Raw genomic sequence first — 12,738 nt, 5'->3', positions numbered from 1 at the left:
TTAGAGAGGTTGAATTTAATGGAAGGAATACTCTCTTATGAAGATCTGAGATGGTAAGATAGTATTATAGACGAAAAATAGCAAATAGTAAAAGTAGATAATGGAGTGTTGTTGAGACCCCAGATCGCTTAGAACCAGCAGGGGTCAGGATGAGCAAAAGTCTTTATTCTTGGTCTTTTGAGGTTGCTGTCAGGGGATTAGATCTAGCAATGTCTACACCTCCTTCCTCTCTCTCCACCGCCAAGAGAATGAATCCCGCCTGTCCTACCCCACCCTCTCATCCCTCTCTATTCCTTCTTTGTCTACACCCACCAATCGAGCCAGCACAGAATAGTTGGGGTCATTCTCCAAGCATATGTTAATAGAGAATTGTCCAATGGGTAATAAGCCTTAAGTGCTAGATTAAGAGCATTTGCTCAGTTCTAGCCCTTTACAGAGGCTAGAACAGGAACTAGGATTTATGGCCCTGCCTGGAATATTTAGGCTGGTTCTTATTTTTAGCTTTATTTGCTTCCTACTCTCCAAAAAACATCATAGGAGTTAGGGGGTGGGACAAATGTTGTGAGGGAGTACTAGTAACCTCAAATCCTTATTAAATTCTGGGGGTCAAGTCCTCAAAACTTGTTTTGAGAACAAAAATTTATAAGATTATAAATTTGAATTTGGAAGGGTATCTTAGAAACCCCTAAGTCTAATTCTTCATTTCATACACAAAAAATAAGGCTGAGGCTCTGACTCAAGGTCTGGAGTGGGGCTGTGGTGTGGTGGCATAATAAACTCCTTCCAAAGCCTTTCTTTATAGAAAGCTAAGAACTTTAGGCCTTAATTTTGCATTAAAATAATTATTTAGTATTTTATTTTCCCCTAATTACATGTAAAAACAACTTTTAATATTTGTATTTAAAATTTTGAGGTCCAAATATTCTTCCTCCTTCTGGAGTCCCTCAAGACAAGTAATATGATTTAGATTATATGTATGTAGTCAACCAAAACCATTTCCATATTAATCATATTGTAAAAGAAAATAAAGATTAAAAAAAAAACCAAGAAAAAGTTAAAAAGTATGCTTCAACAGAAAACTGGGGATAAAATTTCTAAGGGTTCTGATAAAGGCTTCATGTCTAATATAGAGAACTGACTCAAATTTATAAAAATACAATCCATTTTCCAATTGGTCAAAGGATATGAACAATTTTCAGATGAAGAAATTAAAACCATCTTTAGTCATATGAAAAAATGCTCTAAATCACTATTGAGCAGAGAAATGCAAATTAAGACAACTCTAAGGTACCACTACACACTTTCCAGATTGGCTAAAATGACAGGGAAAAAAATAATGATATATGTTGGAGGGGATGTGGGAAAACTGGGACACTAATTGCTGGTGAAGTTGTGAACTAATCCAACCATTCTGGAGAGCTATTTAGAATTATGCTCAAAGGACTATCAAACTGTGTATACCCTTTGATCCAACAGGGTCTCTACCAGGGCTGTATCCCCAAAAAAATCATAAAAAAGGGAAAAGGTCCAATATGTGCAAAAATGCTTGTAGCATCCTTTTTTGTAGTGTCAAGGAACTGGAAACTGAGTGGATGCTTATCAGTTGGAAAATGGCTTAATAAGTTATATTATATGAATGTAATGGAATATTATTGTTGTATAGGAAACAATCAGCAGGATGATTTCAGAAAGGCCTAGAAAGACTTGCGTGAAATGATGCTAAATGAGTAGAACCAAGAGAACATTCATTGTACAAAGTAACAACAAGATTATGTGCTGGTCAATTCTAATGGACATGGCTCTTTTCAACAATGAGGTGATTCAGGTCAATTCTAATAGACTTGTGAGGAAGAGAACCATCTGCATCTTTTGTATGGAAATTGAAAGTGGATCACAACATAGTATTTTCACCTGAATTTATTATTGTTTGCTTGCTTTTTCTTTTCTTTCTCATTTTTTCTTTTTTGATTTGATTTTTTTGTGCAGCAGGATAATTGTAGAAATACATATAGAAAAATCGTACATGCTTAAATTAGCTGTCTAGGGGAAGGAGAGGAAGAAGGGAGAAAGAAAAAATTTGGAACACAGTTTTGCAAGGGTGAAGTTTGAAAACTATCTTTGTGTATATACATATATATATATATATATATATATATATATATATATATATATATATATATATATATATAAAATCCCCCCCCCCCCTTAGGCTGGGGTTAAGTACCTTGCCCAAGGTCATACAGCTAGGAAGTGTTAAGTGTCTGAGATCAGATTTGAACTCAGGTCCTCCTGAATTCAGGGCTGGTGCTCTATCCACTGTGCCACCTAGCTGCCCCATTCTTTGCATATATTTTGAAAATAAAAAATTATTATTTAAAAAAGTATGCTCCAATCTGATTCAGATTCCATCAGCTCTTTCTCTGGGGATGGGCAATATTTTTCATCATGTGACCTTCAGTTACATTGAAACATTGTACTGCTGAGAGTAGCTAAGCCATTCATAGTTTATCATGATGATTATTGTTCTTATTGTGTACAATGTAAATCCAGTTTTGTTTTTTGAGAGCATCCTGCACATTTCTTAGAGTACAATAGAATTTCATCTAATCTTATACTTAATTGATAGGCATCTCCTCAGTTTCCCATTCTTTGCTCCCAGAAAAGAACTGTTATAAATATGTGTGTGTGTGTGTATACATATATCCTTTTGATTTTTGTTTTTTATATTTCTTTTGAGATATAGAATTAGTAATGGTTTTGCTGGGTCAGAGCATATGATTTCCCTTTTCTGTTTACCTTTTTATGATTTTCTGTAGTTTTATATTTCAAAGTTAAAATTTCTATTCAACTTTCAGGAGATGATCAGTGAATTCTTTCAATTTTCATTTTACCTTCTGGTTCTAGAATGTCATGGCCATTTTTCTTGATAATTTCTTGAAAGAAGATGTTTAGCTTTTTTCTTTTGTCAAGGTCTGATAATTTAAAAATTATTTCTCTTTGATCTATTTTCCAAACTTTTTTTTCCCATTGAGATATTTCATATTTTCTTCTATTTTTCATTCTTTTGATTTTCTTGTATTGTTTCCTTTTGACTCAGCAGCCTTAGCTTTCACTTTCTCAGGTCTAATTTTTAAGAAATTATTATTTTTTTTTATATGACAGAAACTACACCTGGAGCCTATAACTATACGTGGCCAACACCTAACACCCTATATACTAAGATAATGTAATGTTCTTTTCTCTAAATTATAATGGTTCTCTATGTGCAGGTTTCTTGGGGATCTTCTAGAGGCAGCTTTAGTTTCAGTTCAATAATCCCAAATGCAGCCAGGAGTTAAAGTCCAGATTCTTTATTTTTTCCTTCAAAGTCTTCAATCTTTTCTTAGAGCCTGGTTAGCTTTAGTAGAGCCCTATCTTTCTACTTGGTTTTGAGAGCTCTCTCCAAATGTTTCCAGCTAGCACAAAGGTGGAGATTAGAATGAATCTTGACTCCTCCTCCCAGAGAGTGGGCTTGTGGGTTTCTTCGGGCTTGTGAATTTCCCGGAAGTCCAAGAGTGAGCTTGCCCTTTACTGGGTTTGTGAACTACTCCTTATATATGCTTTCTAAAGGTGTGAATGTGTGAACTCCTTTAAAGGTGTGAACTAAGTACATAAGCATTAGTACCTTGTTTCAAGTTCTAGCCCATAACAGACAAGATCAAAATGTGTTCATGATTTAAACATAAAGAGAGATATTATAACAAATTAGGAGAACAAGGAATAGTGTACTTCTCAAATGTATGGAGAAAGAAGGAATTTATGGCCAAAGGAGAACTAGAGAACATCATGAAATGCAATATGGATAATTTTGATTATATTAAATAAAAAGGTTTTTGTACACATAAAACCAGTGCAGCCAAGATTAGAAGGGAGGCAGAAAACTTGGGAAAAAAATGTTACATCTAAGGTCTCATTTCTAAAACATATAGAGAATTGACTCAAATTTATGAGAATAAGCCATTCTCCAATTGATGAATGATCAACAGATATGATCAGACAGTTTTCAGATGAAGAAATTAAAGCCATTTCTAGTCATGTGAAAAAATTGCTCTAACTCACTATTGAGCAGAGAAATGCAAATTAAGATAACTCTGAGTTCCACTTCACATCTCTCAGATAGGAAAATAAAATGATAACTATTGGAGGGGATATAGGAAAACTGAGACATTAATACATTGTTGGTGGAGTTATGAACTGATCCAACCATTCTGGAGAGCAATTTGGAACTATGCTCAAAGGGCTATAAAACTGTGTATCTGTATCCCAAAGAGATCCTAAAAAAAGGGGGGGGAAACACATATGTACAAAAATGTTTATAGTGGCAAGCAACTAAAAACTGAGTACATGCCTATCGATTGGAGAATGGCAGAATAAATTATGGTATATGAATGTAATGGAATATTATTGTTCTGTAAGAAATAATCAGCAGGATGATTTCAAAAAGGCCTGAAGAGATTTACAGGAACTGAGATTAAGTGAAGTGAGTAGAAAGAACCCAGAGAACCTTGTACACAGAAACAAGAAGATTATGTGGTGATCAACTGTGATGGACATGACTCTTCAACATTGAGATGATTCAGGCCAATTTCAATAGATTTGTGTTGGAGAGAGCCATCTGCACCCAGACAAAGGACTATGGGGACTGAATGTGAATTACAGCATAGTATTTTCACCTGAAATTATTATTGTTCTTTGTTTGCTTTTTTTTTCTTTCTTATTTTCACCTTTTTGATCTGATTTTTCTTGTGCAGCATGATAAATGTGGAAATATGTTTAGAAGAATTGGACATATTTAATTTATATTGGATTACTTGCTGTCTAGGGGAAAAGGAAAGAGGAGAGGGAGGGAGAAACATTTGGAGCAAAAGGTTTTGCAAGGATGAATGTTGAAAACTATCTTTGGATGTATTTTGAAAAATAAAAAGCTATTTAAAAAATAATTAAAATTATTTATTTCAGTGAGCTTTTGTACTTCCTTTTCTAATTGGCCAATTCTACTTTTTAAGGAATTATTTTCTTCAATGAATTTTTGCATATCTTTTTCTATTTAGCCAATTCTGCTTTTCAAGGTATTCTTCTCACTGAATTGTATCCTTTTACATTTGGACTAGTCTGTTTTTTAAGATATTATTTTCTTCAGTATTTTGTTTGTGTCTACTTTCTCTTTTGATTCCTTTTTCATGATTTTCTTGCATCACTCTTGATTTCTTTTCTCAATTTTTCCTCTACCTCTCCTATTTGAGTTTAAAAATTCCTTTCTGAGCTCTTTCATGACCTGAAGTCAATTCATATTTTTCTTTGAGGTTTTGGATTGTAGGTATTTTGACTTGTTGTTTTCATTTGAGTATGTTTTTATCTTTCTTGTCACCATAGTAACTTTCTATAATTAGAATTTTGTTTCTGCTGTCTGCTCATTTTCCACATCTATTTTGCTACATTGGGCTCTGCTTCCAGGGTAGAAGATGCATTGTCCCAAGTTTCAGGGGTTCTGTGCAGCTGTTTTCAAGGATACTTCTAAGAACTTGTAAGTTTTCATTTCTTCTAAGGTGATGTGATTTAAGGAGAAGTGTATTTACTACTCCCCTAAGCTCATGCTCTGATCTGTAAGCAATCACAAGCACTCTATTCTGTCCTGAAACTAGGAGGAAAGTCCCTGCTCTTCACTGGTCACAAGATATTCTGGGTTACTGATCCTCTTTACCCTAGGACTGTCACCTAGAACTGTGACCCAAATGTGAGTATGAACAATGCAACAGAGTCCAGTCCAAAGAGAATCCTGTAATTTTCCATTTGTTGGACACCTTCAGGGTTTGGGATGAGAGGTCTGTAAACCACAACTTCTATGACTGATTCAGTCACTTCCACAATCTGTTCTTGGTTTATTGAGGCCTATTCTGTGCTGGGGATACAATTTGCACTGGAATGTGCTCCACTTTCACTCAGGTGCAACAGACCTTTCCTGTAAATCTTTTAAATTTCTTGGGCTGGAAAATTGTTTCACCCCATCCTTTTGTGGTTCTATCACTTCAGAATTGGTTTTGAGGCAAAATTTAAATTTGTTTGCAGGGTTTTAGGAGAAAGCTTGGGTGAGTCCTTGCCTTTCTCTACCATCTTGGCTCTGCCTTCACCAAAGTTCTAATTCTTCATTTTCCATTAATAATTCTGCTTGGTTTCAACCTCCTGTAATACTATGTCCCCAGCTTGGTACTCTCTGATACCCTGTTATTTTCCTTTATTAGATTATAAACTCCTTGAAGGCAGGGACTGTCTTTCTTTTTTCTTATCTATATCCCTAACACTTAGCACAGTTCCCATCTACTCTAAACCCTAAATGCATATAGGTGACTCTTAATAAATGTTTTTAAGGGGCAGCTAGGTGGCGCAGTGGATAGAGCACCAGCCTTGAATTCAGGAGGACCTGAGTCCAAATCTGATCTCAGATACTTAACACGTCCTAGCTGTGTGATCCTGGGCAAGCCACTTAACCCTAGCCTCAGGGGGGAAAAAAAAAATTAAAGGTAAAAAAAAAATTAAAGGTAGTTTCTAACTTGTGCTTTGGAGGAAACTAGGAATCTAATAGGTTAAGGTGAGAAGGAAATGCATATAATGTGGGGAACCATTTTACAAAGTGATCAATATGGGATTTGGTATGTCATATTAGAGAGAGCAATGAGCAAGACTTTACTGATCGATTGGTTTAGTGGTTTCATTTGGGTATGACTCTTCATGAATCTATTTGGAGTTTTCATGACAGAGTAATTTGACATTTTTTTTCTCTAGCTCATTTTACAAAGATAGAAACTGAAGCAACTAGCATTAAGTGACTGACCTAAGGGACATGACTATTAAGCATCCAAGACCTTCTTGATTCCAGGCCTGCAGCTCTAATCGCTGGGCCACTTGGGTATACCATGAACTAAGAGGAATGTTATGAGGGGTCAGGTTGAATACTTTATTTATATTTTGTTCTAGAGGAAGTAAGGAGTCACTGAAGAAGTATGGGAATCATGTTTGTATTTGTGTGGTAAGATATTGAAGAATGAGTGGAGAAGTGTCTGTGAGGGTTAGGGCCTTCAATTCTATTACTTCAGTTTCATAAATATCTTGTAATAATTGCTACTTTTCCATGTTTCCTTTCTGATTCAGATTGAGACAAAAGTAAATCATGTTCAATAAACTTTTTATTACAGGTACTGAATTCAATTCAAAAATCCTGTAAGTCATTGTGAAAAATCCCTTTATAAAAGCCCTCCCCAATTTTATATCTTTAGAGGCTTATTTGAACAAAATAGAGAAAGAGAAGATTAATGAATTTGGCCTGCAACTTAAAAAGCTAGAAAAAGACCAAATTAAAATCCCCCAACCAAAAATCAAACTTGAAATACTAAAATTAAAAGGAGAAATCAATAATATTGAAAGTAAAAAACTATTGAATTAATAAATAAAACCAAGAGTTGATTTTACGAAAAAGCCAATAAAATAGATAAACCTTTGGTATATCTGATCAGAAAAAGGAAAGAGGAAAATCAAATTGTTAGTCTTAAAAATGAAAAGGGGATCTTTCCACCAATGAAGAGGAAATTAGAGCAATAATAAGGAGTTACTTTGCCCAACTTTATGCCAATAAACTTAAGTGAAATGGATGACTTCCTCCAAAAATATAGGCTTCCTAGATTAACAGAGGAGGAGATAAATTGCTTAAATAGTCCCATTTCAGAAAAAGAAATAGAACAAACTATTAATCAACTCCCCAGGAAAAAATCCCCAGGACCAGATGGATTTACATGTGAATTCTACCAAACATTTAAAGAACAATTAGCCCCAATGTTATATACACTATTTGAAAAAATAGGGGATGAAGGAATCCTATCAAACTCCTTTCATGACACAGACATGGATGGTACTGATACCTAAACCAGGTCGATCGAAAACTGAGAAAGAAAATTATAGACCAATTTCCTTAATGAATATTGATGTTAAAATCTTAAATAAGATATTAGCAAAAAGACTTCAGAAAATCATCCCCAGGATAATACACTATGATCAACTAAGATTTATACCAGGAATGCAGGGCTGGTTTAATATTAGGAAAACTATTAATATAATTGACCATGTTAATAATCAAATTAATAAGAACCATATGATCATCTCAATAGATGCAGAAAAAGCATTTGATAAAATCCAACATCCATTCCTACTAAAAACTCTTGAGAGTATAGGAATAAATGGACTATTCCTTAGAATAATCAGGAGCATATATTTATGACCTTCAGTAAGCATAATATGTAATAGAGATAAACTGGAACCTTTCCCAGTAAGATCAGGAGTGAAACAAGGTTGCCCATTATCACCATTACTATTCGATATTGTATTAGAAATGCTAGCCTCGGCAATAAAAGTCTAGAAAGAGATTAAAGGAATAAGAGTAGGTAATGAGGAAATCAAACTGTCACTCTTTGCAGATGATATGATGGTATACTTAGAAAACCCCAGAGATTTTAATAAAAAGTTATTAGAAATAATTCACAACTTTAGCAAAGTTGCTGAATACAAAATAAATCCACATAAATCCTCAGCATTTTTATACATCACCAACAAAATGCAACAGCAAGAGATACAAAGAGAAATTCCATTCCAAACAAATGTTGAGAGTATAAAATATTTGGGAATCCATCTACCAAAAAAGAGTCAGGAATTATATGAGCAAAATTACGAAACAGTTGCCACAAAAATAAAGTCAGATTTAAATAATTGGAAAGACATCCAGTGCTCGTGAATAGGCCGAGTGAATATAAGAAAGATGTCAATACTCCCTAAACTAATTTATTTATTTAGTGCTATACCAATTAGACTCCCAAGAAACTATTTTAATGACCTAGAAAAAATAATAACTAAATTCATATGGAAGAATAAAAGGTCGAGAATTTCAAGGGAACTAATGAAAAAAAAACTCAGATGAAGGTAGTCTAGGTGTACCTGATCTAAAGCTATATTATATAGCAGCAGTCACCAAAACCATTTGGTATTGGCTAAGAAATAGACCAGTCGATCAGTGGAACAGATTAGGTACAAAGGACAAAAAAAGGTCCATCTATAGCAATCTAGTATTTGACAAAACCAAAGATACCAACATTTGGGATAAAAATTCATTATTTGAAAAAAAAACTGTTGGGAAAACTGGAAATTAGTATGGCAGAAATTAGATATAGATCCACACTTAACACCAAATACCAAGGTAAGATCAAAATGGGTCCATGATTTAGAAGAATGAGATCATAAATAGATTAGAGGAACAGAGAATAGTCTACCTCTCAGACCTGTGGAGGAGGAAGGAATTTATGACCACAAGAGAACTAGAGATCATTATTGATCACAAAATAAAAGATTTTACCCAAAGATCCCAAATTTTGGGATAAGAATTCATTATTTGACAAAAACTGCTGGGAAAACTGGAAATTAGTATGGCAGAAACTAGGCATGGACCCACATTTAACACCACATACTAAGATTAGATCAAAATGGGTCCAAGATTTAGGCATAAAAAACGAAATCATAAATAAATTGGAGGAACAGGGGATGGTTTACCTCTCAGACTTGTGGAGGAGGAAGGAGTTTGTGTCCAAGGGAGAACTAGAGACCATTATTGATCACAAAATAGAACATTTTGATTACACCAAATTAAAAAGTTTCTGCACAAACAAAACTAATGCAAACAAGATTAGAAGGGAAGTAACAAATTGGGAAAAATTTTTAAGTTAAAGGTTCTGATAAAGGCCTCATCTCCAAAATATACAGAGAATTGACTTTAATTTATAAGAAATCAAGCCATTCTCCAATTGATAAATGGTCAAAGGATATGAACAGACAATTTTCAGATGATGAAATAAAAACTATTTCCACTCATATGAAAGAGTGTTCCAAATCACTATTGATCAGAGAAATGCAAATTAAGACAACTCTGAGGTATCATTACACACCTGTCAGATTGGCTAAGATGACAGGAACAAATAACGATGAATGTTGGAGGGGCTGTGGGAAAACTGGGACACTGATGCATTGTTGGTGGAGTTGTGAAATAATCCAACCATTCTGGAGAGCAATCTGGAATTATGCCCCAAAAGTTATCAAAATGTGCATACCCTTTGACCTAGCCATACTACTACTGGGCTTGTATTCCAAGGAAATACTAAAGAAGGGAAAGGGACCTGTATGTGCCAATATTTTTGTGGCAGCCCTTTTTGTAGTGGCTAGAAACTGGAAGATGAATGGATGTCCATCAATTGGAGAATGGTTGGGTAAATTATGGTATATGAAGGTTGTGGAATATTATTGTTCTGTAATAAATGACCAACGGAGAAATACAGAGAAGCTTGGAGAGACTTATATCAACTGATGCTAAGTGAAACAAACAGAACCAGAAGATCATTATACACTTCAACAATGATACTGTACGAGGATGTATTCTGATGGAAGTGGATATCTTCAACATAGAGAAGAGCTAATCCAATTCCAATTGATTAATGATGGACAGAATCAGCTACATCCAGAAAAGGAACACTGGGAAATGAGTGTAAACTGTTATTTTTACCTTCTGAATCCAATTCTTCCTGTGCAACAAGAAATTCGGTTCTACACACATATATTGTATCTAGAATATATTGCAATATATTTAACATGTATAAGACTGCCTGCCATCTGGGGGAGGGGGTTGGGGGAGGAAGGGAAAAAATCTGAATAGAAGTAAGTGCAAGGGATAATGTTATAAAAAATTACACATGCAAATGTACTGTCAAAAAAAAGTTATAATTATAAAATAAAATAAAAATTAAAAAAAAACAAAATAGAAGATTTTGATTATATCGAACTAAAAGTTTCTGTATAAACAATACTAATGCAAACAAGATTAGAAGGGAAGTAACAAATTGGGAAAATATTTTTACAGTTAAAGGTTTTGATAAAGTTCTCATTTCCAAAATATAGAGAGAACTGACCCTAATTTATAAGAAATCAAACCATTCTCCAATTGATAAATGGTCAAAGCATATGAACAGACAATTCTCAGATGATGAAATTGAAATTATATCCAGTCATATGAAAGTGTTCCAAATCACTACTGATCAGAGAGATGCAAATTAAGACAACTCTGAGATACCACTACACACCTGTCAGATTGGCTAAGATGACAGGAACAAATAATGATGAATGTTGGAGGGGATGTGGGAAAACTGGGACACTGATGCATTGTTGGTGGAGTTGTGAAAGAATCTGGCCATTCTGGAGAGCAATCTGGAATTATGCCCAAAAAGTTATCAAACTGTGCATACTCTTTGATCCAGCATTGCTGCTATTGGGCTTATATCCCAAAGAAATACTAAAGAGGGCAAAGGGACCTGTGTGTGCCAAAATGTTTGTGGCAGCCCTTTTTGTAGTGACTAGAAACTGGAAGATGAATGGATGTCCATCAATTGGAGAATGGCTGGGTAAATTATGGTATATGAAGGTTGTGGAATATTATTGCTCTGAAAGAAATGACCAGCAGGATGAATTCAGAAAGGTTTGGAGAGACTTACATGAACTGATGCTGAGTGAAATGAACAGAACCAGAAGATCGCTGTATATTTCAACAATAATGCTGTATGAAGATGTATTCTGATGGAAGTGGATATCTTCAACATAAAGAAGATCCAACTCACTTCCAATTGATCAATGATGGACAGAAACAACTACAGCCAGAGAAGGAACACTAAGAAATGAATGTAAATGGTTAGCACTACTATCTATCTACCCAGGTTACTTATACCATCGGAATCTAATACTTAATATGCAACAAGAAAATTGGATTTACACACATATATCTAGGTTATACTGTTACACATATAAAATGTATGGGATTGCCTGTCATGTAGGGGAGTGAGTAGAGGGAGGGAGGGGAAAATTTGGAAAAATGAATACAAGGGATAATATTATAAAAAAAATTACTCATGCAGATATACTGCCATAAAAATTTATAATTATAAAATTAAAAAAAATAAAAAATAAAAGCCCTCCCCAGTGATTGAAATTTCCAGGAATAGTTGATACAAGAACATTAGTATAACAAAAGATTTTGTATAGTTTCCCATACTTAGTTTTGAAGTAATTTGGCATATAAAATAGTTTGACTCTGAAGGGGTTATCATTATCCTATGATGTTTGTCCAAGGACTGGTACAGCACTTTTTTTTTTTTTTTTTACTATGCTCTAGGAAAAAACATGTATGTATGATAGTATGATAGTCTAGGGAATATTTGAAGCTTACATGAAGATCAATGTAATTTTGATGGAATGAAAAACAATACCCATATATTTAGATGAATTTTTTTTCATCCCTGGTTTCTTTTAAGTATTTTGCTTAAACAGTACCAAACAAGACATGCTGATTGTGGGGTCCTCATTGTCTGTGACTCTGACTCTAAGGGAGGTCTCCTAGTTGGTTATCCTCAGGGGTGTGCTTTGATTCACACAACCAGAAGGCAGCAGCACAATGTAGCAAGAAAGTATATTTTGAAAAGAGCTATCTATGAATTTAGATTATGTTTACTTCCAATCATTCTGGTGGTTAGGACAGAATTTAGTCTCCCTAGGGAAAACATCGAATCATAGAATTGCAGCATACTTTCTTTATTCTGTCTGCCTGTCTCTTTGTTTGGATGAACTTTT

The 12,738-nt window shown here is 34.4% G+C and overlaps 1 pseudogene; it reads right to left on the bottom strand.

Annotated features, from left to right (window-relative positions):
* LOC141547295 (S-adenosylmethionine synthase-like) overlaps positions 1–12,738 on the bottom strand; it is a 28,113-nt pseudogene that overhangs the window by 2,862 nt on the left and 12,513 nt on the right.

Source organism: Sminthopsis crassicaudata, chromosome 6 (assembly GCF_048593235.1).
Source record: "Sminthopsis crassicaudata isolate SCR6 chromosome 6, ASM4859323v1, whole genome shotgun sequence".
Taxonomy (NCBI): Eukaryota; Metazoa; Chordata; class Mammalia; order Dasyuromorphia; family Dasyuridae; genus Sminthopsis; species Sminthopsis crassicaudata.
Note: the sequence above shows the minus strand (reverse complement) of the source record. Positions and strands in the feature narration are given on the sequence as shown.